Consider the following 14869-nt stretch of genomic DNA (forward strand, 5'->3'; position numbering starts at 1 on the left):
GACAGAATGCGTCTCCTTCCTGAGCAGTATGATGGCTGCGTGGTCCCATGATGTTTATACTTGCGTACTATTGTTTGTGCAGATGAATGTGGTACCTTGAGGAGTTTGTAAATTGCTCCCAAGGTTGAACCAGACTTGTGGAGATCTACAATTTTTTCTCTGAGGTCTTGGCTGATTTCTTTTGATTTTCCCATGATGTCAAGCAACGAGGCACTGAGTTTGAAGGTAAGCCTTGAAAGACATCCACAGGTACACCTACAATTAACTCAAATGATGTCAATTAGCCCATCAGAAGCTTCTAAAGCCATGACATCATTTTCTGGAATTTTCCAAGCTGTTTAAATGCACTTGATGCATGTAAACTTCTGATCCACTGAAATTGTGATACAGTGAAATAATCTATAGGGCTTCGTTTTGGGCTTCGCTTTCATGGCATGTTGTATATGTTGGGTGGAGTATTAAACCCCCCTATTACGAATTCCTGCTCCTGTCTCCAATCATTTACACAACGTGACAGCAAGCTTAAACCAGTTAACCTCTTGCCTCTACTTGGGACGCTTGCGTCCCAACTAGAGCTCTGGAAATGCAAATGCGCTACGCTAAATGCTAATAGTATTAGTTAAAACTCAAAAGTTCATTAAAATACACATGCAGGGTATCAAATTAAAGCTACACTCGTTGTGAATCCAGGCAACAAGTCAGATTTTTAAAATGCTTTTCGGCGACAGCATGAGAAGCTATTATCTGATAGCATGCACCAATACACTACAACAGAAAAGCACAGCAGGGGACGTAAACAAAATAATTAGCATTTCGGCGTTACACAAACCGCACAATAAAATAGAAAACAGTCATTACCTTTCACCATCTTCTTTGTTGGCACTCCTAGATGTCCCATAAACACTATTGGGTCTTTATTTCGATTAAATCGGGCCATATAAAGCCAAGATATCGTTATATGTAGACTGTGTGATAAACGAAAAAAACAGCGATTTCACAACGTAACGTCATTTTTTAAAATTCAAAAAGTAGACGATAAACTTTCACAAAACACTTCGAAATACGTTTGTAATGCTACTTTAGGTATTAGTAAACGTTAATAAGCGATAAAAATCATCCGTAGGCGATGTAAATATCATTAGCTGTCGTCTTGGAAAAAATTTCAGGAGAGAGCTCTTCCGGAATGATCTGGGCGGAGACCGGAGGTAAGTCGTGCCCCTCTTTCGGTTCAACCAAGAATCAAAGATGATTCAATTCACAAGACTCTAGACAACATGGGGATGCTGTGGGAGTTGAATGCTCGGTCTTATCTAATTCGGCTCACTGTTAACAATTGCTGGAAGTGGCGCAAGGATATTTATTTCCATTTTCTGTGATCAGGTTTTCCTGCGCTTTCCGATGTAACGCACGTTATGTAATAGCCACAGTCGTGATTTAACCAGTTTTAAAAACGTCCGAGGGTTTCCTATCCACACATTCTAACCATATGAACGTACTATATTCCTGGCATGAGTAGCAGGGCGCTGAAATGTTGCGCGATTTTTAACAAAATGTTCAAAAAAGTAGAGGGTAGGAGCAACAGGTTAAGGATAGGCAGAATACTGCCCCCTTTGGAGGAATTGCGTGCCCATAGTAAACTGAAAAAAAATCTGTCCAAAATTGCTAATATATGCATATAATAATAATTGGATAGAAAACACTCTAAAGCTTCTAAAACCGTTTGAATTATGTCTGTAAGTATATCAGAACTCACAGGGCAGGCAATCTCCCAAACTATTTTTGGAAGCCTCAAACTTGGGGCAACTTTGACGTCATCGCCCCCACCCTTCCCAACCAGCTATGGATCTGGAGACACTTTCTATGTCTTCCACTAGATGTCCTCATTCAGTACAGAGTTTAATTGTGCAAATCCCGCGTGGTTTGAGCCTTTAGTTGGGAAAAGACTGAGTGTCACGAGAAAATTCAAGGTTACGGAGCGCGCTTCTTGAAGACACGTTCCTTTGTTCTAGATTGCCTGCGAATGAGCACGTTCGTCTGAGAGATTAGATAATAGTTTTCCACGTTTAGAACATCCTAATGCTTGATTCTGCACTTAGTTTGACCAGTTTAGTCGACATATAATATGTAATTTTGAAGTTGCGCAACCCCTCGAGACCAGAGTTAATTTTGGCTGCATTTCAGCCGGAATTTGTCGCGTTTGCTAACACAAACACACACGACTTGAAACAAAACGCTGTTTTGGGTAAGTATGAGTCCTTCCACTACATTCTGATTGAAGACCATCAAAGGTAAGGGAATATTTATGTTGTAATTTTGTGTTTCTGTTGACTCCAACATTGCGGAGAAATATTGCTTACGTCTGAGCGCCGTCTCAGATTATTGAATAGTGAGCTATTTCTGTAACGTGAAAAATAAATGTGACAAAGCGATTGCATTAAGAAGCAGTGTATCTTTCTACCTATATGTAGAACATGTATATTTAGTCAAAGTTTATGATGTGTATTGCTGTTATCTGGCGTTATCTGGCGGAGTTATATATAATTTCTCCGGATATTTTTAAGCCTTTTCTGAACATTGCGTCAATGTAAACGGTGATTTATGGATATAAATAGCATATTATTGAAAAAAACATAAATGTACTGTGTAACATGTCCTATTACTGTCATCTGATGAAGATTTTCAAAAGGTTAGTGAATTATTTTAATTTTAATCCTGTGTTTGTGATTGCATCTATTGTTCGACAAAATGGCTGTATATCGGCTGTGTCTTTGGTGGTGGTTTGACATAAATATGTGCTATGTTTTCGCCGTAAAACATTTTAGAAATCTGACACGCTGGCTAGATGAACAAGGTGTTTATCTTTCATTTGAGCTATTGGACTTGTTAACCGTCATGGCGTTATTACAACATGGTAGAATGGCATGATCAACAGTACTTCTTTAAGTACACTTTGAGTAATCAATAGCTCATTTGTTATCTCAGTCAAGATAGTGGGTTCAATTCCCGGGACCACCCATATGGAAAATGTATGCACGAATGGCTGTACCTCGCTTTGGATAAAAGTGTCTGTTAAAAATAGAATATATTATTATTATACTGTATATTATTATTATTAGAAGGTTAATCACATCTGGATATCTCATAGCTGAAAGGGGATGTGAATGTCAAAAAACACCCAAATATAAATGTTCAATACACTGTATCTCTGGTGACTTAAACATGGCAGGAAACTGATCTGTCATTAATGTCAGTGGTCTTTCTAACTAGGGGACTAGTTGGAACCTGCTATGTCAAAGACAAACCATTAAACTGCAGCCTCCCAGCCTGCTGGCCAGACCTCCCTCTAAGAACAAAGCAGCTGATTGGCCTCCCATGTCTCTCTAATGAGAGACAAACTAGGAGGATGAGTCCAGTCACCCCACTCTGCCAACGTCCTTGGCAGCTTTCATCACTAAAGCCCACAGCCATGCCACCGCTTTGTGCTGACTCTGAAATGTCCTTAAGTCCAGAGGAAGAAAATACACGATGAAGGCCTTTTTTTTCTCACAGAGAGACTTATAACAGAAAGTGACAGCTGGACAATTGGTAAAGCCACTGGGCTTGTATTTCTATTACTTTTTATACTTCATTTTAATTAGAAGTGGTTAAAAGGTTCAGTGAAACACCCAGTGACAAACAGTATAGCATACATCTTCACCATGGCAAATTAATTTGACCATGGACACTAGACAGTTCTGGGCATCAATGGCCCTTTACCTTTGGAATTATTTGCATTATGACTTCTAAATTAACATTCCAATTGTAAGTCGCTCTGGATAAGAGCGTCTGCTAAATGACTTAAATGTAAAATGTAAAAATTCCTATACTGCACATCCGGGGTGTATGTGAACTATATGTAGGAGATGTGTCTTCAGGTGGAGTTTGGTAGATTAAAATGCATGTGTTAAAGCAGGGTATGTTAATATTGAATTTGAATATTGAATAGTGGTGTGGGGGCTGTGCTTTGGCAAAGTGGGTGGGGTTATATCCTTCCTGTTTGGCCCTGTCCGGGGGTGTCCTCGGGTGGGGCCACAGTGTCTCCTGACCCCTCCTGTCTCAGCCTCCAGTATTTATGCTGCAGTAGTTTATGTGTCGGGGGGCTAGGGTCAGTTTGTTATATCTGGAGTACTTCTCCTGTCCTATTCGGTGTCCTGTGTGAATCGACGTGTGCGTTCTCTAATTCTCTCCTTCTCTCTTTCTTTCTCTCTCTCGGAGGACCTGAGCCCTAGGACCATGCCCCAGGACTACCTGACATGATGACTCCTTGCTGTCCCCAGTCCACCTGGCCGTGCTGCTGCTCCAGTTTCAACTGACCTGAGCCCTAGGACCATGCCCCAGGACTACCTGACATGATGACTCCTTGCTGTCCCCAGTCCACCTGACCGTGCTGCTGCTCCAGTTTCAATTGTTCTGCCTTATTATTATTTCGACCATGCTGGTCATTTATGAACATTTGAACATCTTGGCCATGTTCTGTTATAATCTCCACCCGGCACAGCCAGAAGAGGACTGGCCACCCCACATAGCCTGGTTCCTCTCTAGGTTTCCTCCTAGGTTTTGGCCTTTCTAGGGAGTTTTTCCTAGCCACCGTGCTTCTACACCTGCATTGCTTGCTGTTTGGGGTTTTAGGCTGGGTTTCTGTACAGCACTTTGAGATATCAGCTGATGTACGAAGGGCTATATAAATACATTTGATTTGATTTGATTTGATTTAGACAGATTTGTAACAACAAAAAACAAGGCAAACTTTTCTCTCTTGCCAATTTAACAGGAGTGTCCTTTAATTACAAACATGGGAACTCTGAAGGACGACTGCTTTTCTTCTCTAAGGGCTCTCTCTCTGGCGAGGATAAAAACAACTTGTTTGGCCAGAGAGAGGGAGAGAGAGAGTGGGACAGAGAGAGAGAATAGGGAGAAAGAGAGAGCTCCTGAGTTATTCTGCAAAAAAGATAGAAGTAAAGTTGTATAAATGTAGATAAACTTGAATATAATCCAAATCAAAATTCCATACCTAAAGCAAAATGACCTGAATGGACTATTACTACCAAGGACTATAAGACTATAAAAAAATACTTCTAACAAACCAAAACATGTAGAAGAAACACAGTAGAACATGTAAATACCATCCAACACAACACTGAGTGAGAAATATTCAGTCTGAAGCTACTTCTGAAGCCAAAAAGTAAAAGGCAATAATCTCTAGGTCATTTTGTTATATAAAGCTAAATAAATAAGCATACTAAGCTACCAAGATGCTGTGACAGAACAGACCTGGCGGAACCTTCAATTAGCACTGAAGTGTGAAATCAAATGTGTGATGCAAAAGCTCCAAAGGCTTATCCCTGTCCAGAAGTCATTGCAATACAGTACCCTATTGATATTAAGAATAACTCTGCAAGGAATAAGTACAAAAAAGCTCCTCAAGGACAATCCAGAGACACTATTTGCTGACTGCTACAAAGAGGGGAATGTAAACAACTTAGCTGAAGGACAAGGTCAGAAAGCTGAGGTGTGACATAGAGCAGGACTCTCCCTCAGACACAGCAGAACAGCCCACCTCAGACCAGGACCACAATCTCAACACCACAATGGGACAGACAACACAGGACCCACCAACCCAACAGACTCCACCCCCCTAACAGCCCTGTCAGTTCCCCCGATAGCCCTCCTGACAACCCCCCCACATCCACTGAGGACACACAAACGCCAGAGATCGTTCTCCTCATTGACTCAAATGGCAAATACATTCAAGAGGAGAAACCTTTTCCCAAACACAACGTGGCAAAACTCTGGTACCCAAACACTAGGCCCTGGAGCTGTTATCAAAGGACAGACTAGGTTACCCCAGCCACATCATAATTCACATGGGCACAAATGACCTGAGGGCCCAGCAGGAAAGGGTGGCAACAGCATTCAAGGGAGTGATTGAAAAAGCTTCTTCCACTTTCCCCAATGCACAAGTGGTTATCTCCACCCTGCTACCACAAAAAGACTTTCACCGTGCCACCATGCAGCGGGTGAATGCAAACATTTCACGAGACTGTGCCTCAAAACTTAATGTACACATGGCCCACCACTTCTCCCTAGACTTGAACAGCCTTTACGACCAGGTCCACCTCTACAAGGCAACAATCCCAACTTTTGCCAGGACCCTGAAGGACGTCACCCTCAACTGTAGCCCCAGCACCTCACACAGGAGCAACAGAGAAACGGGCACCACGCCCAGACCAGCGAGACACCCTTCCAGACCGGCAAGACTCCCTCCTGAAGGACCTGCACCGAGAGAACCCACGCCAAGAGGACCTACACCCAGACCACGGTATCACCAGCCACACCCAATCAGCTAAGACCACCCCAAGCAAACCCTGGCCACACCCTATATAGGCCCCCCCATACCAGACCCATGCTTATTCTGCCCACCTCATGCCCCTCGCCCCTGTGGCAAGGACTTCAACATGACAGCAGGACATATGCCCAGGCCGTGAGCAGAGCAACAGGCCCAACCCCCACTATTACACCCGCCTAAGCCCTATCCTGCGACCTAAGAGGTATGTATGCAGATGCTAAAAATGCTCTGCTCACACCTACTGTGATGGTCCCGGCCTAAACCACACAAAAATAACACTAGACAATATGGAACACAAAGCTTTTACTGTCTCATCCTGGAATATTGGGTAGGCAGGTAGCCTAGTGGTTAGAGTGTTAGACTAGTAACGAAGGTTGCAAGATTGAATCCCCGAGCTGACAAGGTAAAACTGTGTCATTCTGCCCCTGAACAAGGCAGTTACCCCACTGTTCCTAAGCCATCATTGAAAATAATAATGTGTTCTTAACTGACTTGACTAGTTAAATACAAGGTCTGTGGTCATCTGCATTTGGCCTTAAAGACCCAGACTTCAAAGAAATGTTAAATACAGACATTGTCAACCTATTAGAAACATGGTATAAAGGAGATGTACCCACTGGTTGCCCTCTAGGTTACAGAGAGCTGGTAGTACCATCCACCAATCTACCAGGTGTGAAACAGGGAAGGGACTAATTTGGTGTGAAACAGGGTATGCTAATTTGATATAGAGCAGACCTAACCCACTCTATTAAATTAGTCAAAACAGGAACATTTTACATCTGTCTAGAAATTAATAAGGAAATGATCTCAACAGAGAAAAAAATATCCTCATATGTCCGACCTATTTCCCCCCAATAGAATCCCATACTTTAACAATGACAGCTTCTCCCTCCTAGAGGAGGAGATCAACAATTTCCAGGCTCAGGGACAAGTACTAGTCTGTGGCTACCTAAATGCCAGAACTGGACAAGAACCCAATACCCTCAGCACACAGGGGGACAAACACCTACCTGGAGGTAACAGCATTTCCTCCCCTATATGCCCCCCCTAGACACAACTACGACAACATATTCAACAAACCAGGGTCACATCTCATGCAGCTCTGTCAGATGCCGGGTATGTACATAGTCAATGGTAGGCTTTGAGCAGACTCCTATGCTAGGTACACCTATAGCTCATCTCTTGGCAGTAGTACTGTAGACTACTTTGTCGCTGACCTCAACCCAGAGTCTCTTAGAGCATTCACAGTCAGTCCACTGACACCCCATATCAGATCACAGCAAAATCACTATTTGAACAGAGCTATGCTTAATCATGAGGCATCAAAGCCAAAGGAACTGAATAATATTAAGAAATTATATAGATGGAAGGAAAATTTTGTGGAAATCCACCAAAAAACTATTAGGCAACAACAAATCGAATCCCTTCCAGACAATTTCCTGCACAAAATGTTTCAATATAATAGTGAAGGTGTAAACTTGGAGGTAGAAAACCTAAACAGTACATTTGACCTCTCAGCTTCCTTATCATATCTAAACATTTCAAGCAGACCACCTAAGAAAATTAACAACGATGACAAATAGTTTGATGAAGAATGCAAAAACCTAAGACAGAAATTTAGAAACCTATGCAAACAAAAACATAGATTTCCAGAAAACCTGAGCCTACGCCACTATGGTGAATCACTAAAACAATACAGAAATACATTACGGAAAAATAAGGAAATCAGCTCAATGTAATTGAAGAATCAATAGAATCTAACCACTTCTGGGAAAATTGGAGAACTCTAAAATAACAACAACACGAAGAGTTATCTATCCAAAATGAAGATGTATGGATAAACCACTTATCTAATCTTTTTAGCTCTATAACAATGATCAAATACAAATCTTAAAATCAACTATTAAGGACTAACAGAACCTACTGGATTCTACAATTACATTGAATGAACTACAGGACAAAATACAAACCCTCCAACCCAAAAAGGCATGTGGGGTTGATGCTATCCTAAATTAAATGATAAAATATACAGACCACAAATTCCAATTGGCTATACTTAAACTCTTTACATCATCCTTAGCTCTGGCACATTCCCCAATATTTGTAACCAAGGACTGATCACACCAATCCACAGAATTTGACCCCAATAAATACCAGTGATATGGGTCAACAGCAACCAAATTGACAAAAAAAAAAAAAAAAAAGGCAAAGGGTTCTCATGCTTTGTTGATTTCAAAAAAGCTTTCGAATCAATTTGGCATGAGGGTCTGCTATACAAATTGATGAAAAGTGGTGATGGGGGAAAAACATACGACATTATAAAATCCATGTACACAAAGTGTGTGGTTAATATTGGCAAAACAAATCACACTTTTTCCACAGGGCTGGGGGGTGATACAGGGATGCAGCTTAAGCCCCACCCTCTTCAACATATATATCAACGAATTGGCGAGGGCACTTAAACTGAAGTCAAATATCTACTGTTTGCTGATGATCTGGTGCTTCTGTCCCCAACCAAGGAGGGTCTACAGCAGCACCTAGGTCTTTTGCACAGATTCTGTCAGACCTGGGCCCTGACAGTAAATCTCATTAATACAAAAATAATGGTGTTCCAAAAAAGGTCCAGTTGCCAGGAACACGAATACAAATTCCATCTAGACACTGTTGCCCTAGAGCATACATACCTTGGCCTAACATCAGCGACACAGGTAACTTTCACAAAGCTGTCAACGATCTGTGAGAAATGGCAAGAAGGTCCTTCTATGCAATCAAAAGGGACATAAAATTCAACATACCAATTAGGATCTGGCTAAAAAAACTTGAATCAGTTATAGAACCCATTGCCCTTTATGGTTGTGAGGTATGGGGTCCGCTTACCAACCAATAATTCACATAATGGGACAAACACAAAATTGAGACTCTGCATGAAGAATTCTGCAAAAATATCCTATGTGTACAATGTAAAACACAAAAAAATGCATGCAAAGCAGAGTTATGCCGATATTTGCTAATTATCCAAATCCAGAAAAGAGACGTTAAATTCTACAAACACCTAAAAGGAAGTGATTCCCAAATCCTCAATAACAAAGCCATCACCAACAGAGAAATTAACCTGGAGAAGATCCCCCTAAGCAAGCTGGTCCTGGAACTCCGTTCACAAACACAAACAGACCTCACAGAGCTCCAGGACAGCAACACAATTAGACACAGCCAAATCATGATAAAACAAAAAGATAATTACTTGATACATTGGAAAGAATTTACAAAAAGACTTAGCAAAAAATAAAATGCCACCACCGATAAATCCACGATAATTGAGAATTTCAATAAGCATTTCTCTATGGCTGGCCATGCTTTTTCACCTGGCTACCCCTACCCTGGTCAACTGCCCTGCATCCCCCACAGCAACTTCTCCAAGCCTCCCCCATTTCTCCTTCACCCAAATCCAGATAGTTGATGTTCTGAAAGAGCTTCAAAATCTGGGTCCTTATAAATCAGCTGGAATTGACAATCAACCCCTATTGCTAGCCTCTTCACTCTCTCCTTCGTTTCGTCTGAGATCCCCAAAGAATGGAAAGCTGCCGCGGTCATCCCCCACTTCATAGGGGGAGACACTCTAGACCCAAACTGCTACAAACCTATATCTATCCTACCCTGCCTTTTTAAGGTCTTCGAAAGCCAAGTTAACAAACAGATCACTGACCATTTCGAATCCCACCGTACTTTCTCCGCTATGCAATCTGGCTTCCGAGCTGGTCATGGGTGCACCTCAGCCACGCTCAAGGTCCTAAACAATTTCATAACCGCCATGGATAAGAGACAATACTGTGCAGCTGTATTCATCGACCTGGCCAAGGCTATCGAATCTCTCAATCACCACATTCTTATCGACAGACTCAACAGCCTTGGTTTCTCAAATGACTGTCGCTCTTGCTGCTGGTGATTCTCTGATCCACCTCTACGCAGACGACACCATTCTGTATACTTCTGGCCCTTCTTTGGACACTGTGCTAACTAACCTCCAGACGAGCTTCAATGCCATACAACTCTCCTTCCGTGGCCTCCAACTGCTCTTAAATGCAAGTAAAACTAAATGCATGCTCTTCAACTGATCGCTGCCCGCACCTGCCCACCCGTCCAGCATCACTACTCTGGACGGTTCAGACCTAGAATATGTGGACAACTACAAATACCTAGGTGTCTGGTTAGACTGTAAATTCTCCTTCCAGATCCACATTTTGAACGCACCAATTTGTAAGTCGCTCTGGATAAGAGCGTCTGCTAAATGACTTAAATGTAATGTAAATGTAAGCATCTCCCATCCATAATTAAATCTGGAATCGGCTTCCTATTTCGCAACAAAGCAACCTTTACTCATGCTGCCAAACATACCCTCGTAAAACTGACTATCCTACCGATCCTTGACTTCGGCGATGTCATTTAAAAAATAGCCCCCAACACTCTACTCAACAAATTGGATGCAGTCTATCACAGTGTCCTCCGTTTTGTCACCAAATCCCCATATACTACCCACCACTGCGACCTGTATGCTCTCGTTGGCTGGCCCTCGCTTCATATTAGATCGCCAAACCCACTGGCTCCAGGTCATCTACAAGTCTTTGATAGGTAAAGCCCCGCCTTATCTTAGTTCACTGGTCACCATAGCAGCACCCACAGTGTGCAATCACTGCAGCAATATTTGTGACGTGTTGACACAAGAAAAGGGCAACCAGTGAAGAACAAACACTACCGTAAATACAGCCTATATTGATGTTTATTTATTTTCCCTTTTGTACTTTAGCTACTTGCACATCATTACAACACTGTATATAGACATATTCTTTTGGAACTTTTGTGTTCCTGTTTACTGCATTTTTTTATTGTTTATTTTACTTTAGTTTATTATTTATATCACTTGCTTTGGCAATGTAAACATATGTTTCACATGCCAATAAAGCCCATTAAATTTGAATTGAATTGAATATGAAAGAGAGAGATATATAGAGCGGCAAGGTTAATGAGACAGAGAGACGAGACAGGGGAGAAAACAGAAGGCGAGGCAGCGTTGGACTGTAATCTCCTCCACTTCCCGACCATATCCCATTACAACGCCATTAGACCGGACCGGATGCTGGCTCCTCTCCCCCTACCCACTCCGTCCTCCCCTGCACGGCCCGCTTCAAAGCTCTGGGTCATAATTGATTGGCTGTGCAGAAACACATGTCTGCTATGTAGTTAACCTCCTCACCTGCAGCTTTACTTCTCATAAAGGGTCAGCTCTGACTAAAACACAGAGGGTGAAAAGCTGCACTCAGTCCACTCAGAGGGGTGAGGTATCCTGGCTCATTCTCCCATCCCTTTCTATCTCTCTCTTGTATGGGAGCCTGTGATCTGCAGACCTGGCTGCTGGAAGGACCTCTATGAGACAGCTTGTTTTGTTGTTAGATGTTGAGGGGAAGCAGAGGTCTTTTAAACACCTTTATTGGTGCAGCTAGCAAGCCAGCCAGCAGGCCAGTCAGAGCTGATCCAGTCCATTCAGAATGCTTCAATCTGTTAAAATCACAATCAGTCCCAAATCCCAAATTAGCCAGGTATTGATTCATCAATGATAGGAATCACGGCCCTCACTGAGTTCCTTATTAAGCAGTAAAAGCACAGCGAGACACAGATCTATAGAATTTAGATCAGCAGTCTATCAGACAGAGGCATATTCAGTGGTGACACTGCTGTCCCCGTGGAGACAGTCTCCCTGTACTCTGCTAGTTAGCGTTACTCCATCTCAATTCCCTCTCTCTCTATTACCCTCTGATTCAACACACTCTCTGACTGGAGATGTGGAGCAGACATAACAGACACTTCACTCTAAATCATTGTATCAGAACAGTTCTGAATGCTGGAAATTACTCAGGCCATTACGGGGACGAACATCTCATTCTCTGCACTTAGCATGGCAATGATGCAGGACAAGCAGAGCAGAAGTTATCTGAGGTACTGAAAGGAGAGAGGCATACTGTTAATGGAGGGAAAGAGCACTGGTTTTCTCACTAAGTGAAGCACGGATGGAGTTGTTTTTCTTTAAGTTGAATAGTGCAGAGCACTGCAGACAGTACAGGTGTTTGATTGACAGGTCTTCAGCTCATCCAGGGTTATGAGACTACATTCTGGCCTGTGGCGATGAGCTGCCAAATGAATCTGAATCATGTTGAATCAGATCTCTATGGAGCTGTGCACCAGAGCTGAGATACAAAACACACAGACACCTCGCTCGCTGCTCCTTCTTAGCTTTCAATTACACTAGAACGGAAGCCAGTTTGCTCTGATGAATACCGAGGCATCACCCTGCTTAAATGTGTGGATAATATCCCTGGGTGGGCGCGCAGTGCAGCACAGTGCAGCGCAGCGGTGTTCTGAGCGGGCTCTCCCTCTACATAGGTCTGTATGGAGGTTGAGTATGTCACCGTAAACCAACCGCGCTCAGCTCCTTCATGCATACATAAAGAGCTGCTGATATGAGGCAAGGTGGCGGGTGGTAGGGGGCTTTGATAATGTATTCATCACTCGAACTGACAAGTGCAGCCCACCAGTAGGGTGTTTCACATTGTTAATAAAGAGCCATTCAACATCATGCAGGACACAACACAACGCTGACACTGAACATCACCTAAGACCTTGACTAGAGCATTCACATAAACATGTGCATGTTTCTTTTTCCTTGAAGCTTTTACTATCTCACATAGTGGTAGGGGGTTTTGGGAGTGAGACCATTATTAGATAAGCAGATAGGATTCAGACCCAAACACATTAACCTCTAAATGCAGTGGGCTAAATCAGGGTCACACAGAGTGTTCCTTGGTAGTCTTAAATCTACTTTGAAACAAAAGTATACACCTCACACACATGGTTATGGGCTTAAAAAAAGAAGACACCTGTACGATGTCAGATATAGAGTTTAAATGTATAAAATGTTGAGTTTGCATCCCAATATTACACTTTATATACATCACAGAAGACTGAAATATAACAAAACCGTTTGACATAGAAACACTTTTATGAATGTATTAATGATGACATTTTGAAAAATACAAATATATTCCATCAATGAGGCCACTAGAGGGCAATTTGGTCATTTGACTGCAGGAAATGGCCCAAGGGGGACTGAAAGAGTGCTCTGTAGGGCATTACAGATCAGGAGAAAATCCCACTGACGAGGGAGTCCAAAATAAACACCCAGGAAACCCCTTCTCCTAAAAACAGTATGTCTCCTTTACCTTCATCGTTCTGATAGCTCCACTGTGCAAGGCCATCAGGTGTTGTAGTGAGGCAAAGCTCTGTGGAATTCACCCCGTTCATTCCAAAAAGAAGGAGCATTTTCTGACAAGCAGAGAAATGTTTTACAGTGTATCTGGAACATAGTAATTCAGGCGAATCTGCAACTTCACACACCAACGAGTGCAACATGGATCCATTTATTTCTCCTTCTTGTAGAACAATGGCTTGGCCACGCAGACTGAGCACAGTCCTCACCTCACTGCTCTCTGGCTGGCTGCAGGGCAAATGGAGGACACCCAGGTGAGTTGACCCGACTGTTAGAACCAACAAGTCTATGAGGATTTTTATAATTTTTTTGATACCAACTTTTTATTATTATAATTCTTTTCTGTGAGGGGTTCAAATCACAGGCAGGCAATAATATTCAAGGTATACATAAATTCACCCTCCATCCCTGCGACCAAATAACCCTCCTCTTACCACCCCTTCCCTGTGTGCCTGAAAGAAAATAAAGTAAAAAAGATGAAAATACAGTGCCTTCAGAAAGAAATCCTACCCCTTGACTTATTCCATATTTTGTTGTTACAGCCTGAGTTCCAAATTGATTAAATATTTGTTTTTTTTCTCACCCATCTACTCATAATGACAAAGTGAAAACATGCTTTTAGACATTTTTACAAATGCATTAAAAATGATATACAGAAATATCTAATGTACATAAGTATTCACACCCTTGAGTCAATACTTTGTAGAATCACCTTTGGCAGCGATTACAGCTGTGAGTCTTTCTGGGTATGTCTCAAAGAGCTTTCCACACCTGGATTGTGCAACATTTGCCTAAGATTATTTTCTAAATTCTTCAAGCTCTGTCAGGTTGGTTGTTGATCATTGCTAGACAACCATTTTCAAGTCTTGCCATAGATTTTCAAGTAGATTTATGTCAAAACTGTAACTCGGCCACTCAGGAACATTCACGTCTTCTTGGTAAGCAACTCCACTATAGATTTGGCCTTAGGTTATTGTTACTGAAAGGTGGATTCATCTCCCACTGTGTCACAAATCTCGCCGAAGAAGGTGCCTCTTCCTGTTCGGGCGGCGACCATCGTTAGAAGTTGTAACACACTGTCTAATGGAAAGCAGACTGAAACAGATTTTCCTCTAGGATTTTGCCTGTGCTTAGCGCCATTCCGTTTCTTTTTTTATCCTCATAAAGTC

The 14869-nt window shown here is 42.2% G+C and overlaps 1 protein-coding gene across 1 annotated transcript in view; it reads right to left on the bottom strand.

The window, feature by feature from the left end:
- Positions 1-14869, bottom strand: part of LOC115109350 (cadherin-13-like) — a 635591-nt gene that overhangs the window by 46250 nt on the left and 574472 nt on the right. The window lies entirely within an intron of this gene.

Source organism: Oncorhynchus nerka, linkage group LG25 (genome assembly GCF_034236695.1).
Source record: "Oncorhynchus nerka isolate Pitt River linkage group LG25, Oner_Uvic_2.0, whole genome shotgun sequence".
NCBI classification, from domain to species: domain Eukaryota; kingdom Metazoa; phylum Chordata; class Actinopteri; order Salmoniformes; family Salmonidae; genus Oncorhynchus; species Oncorhynchus nerka.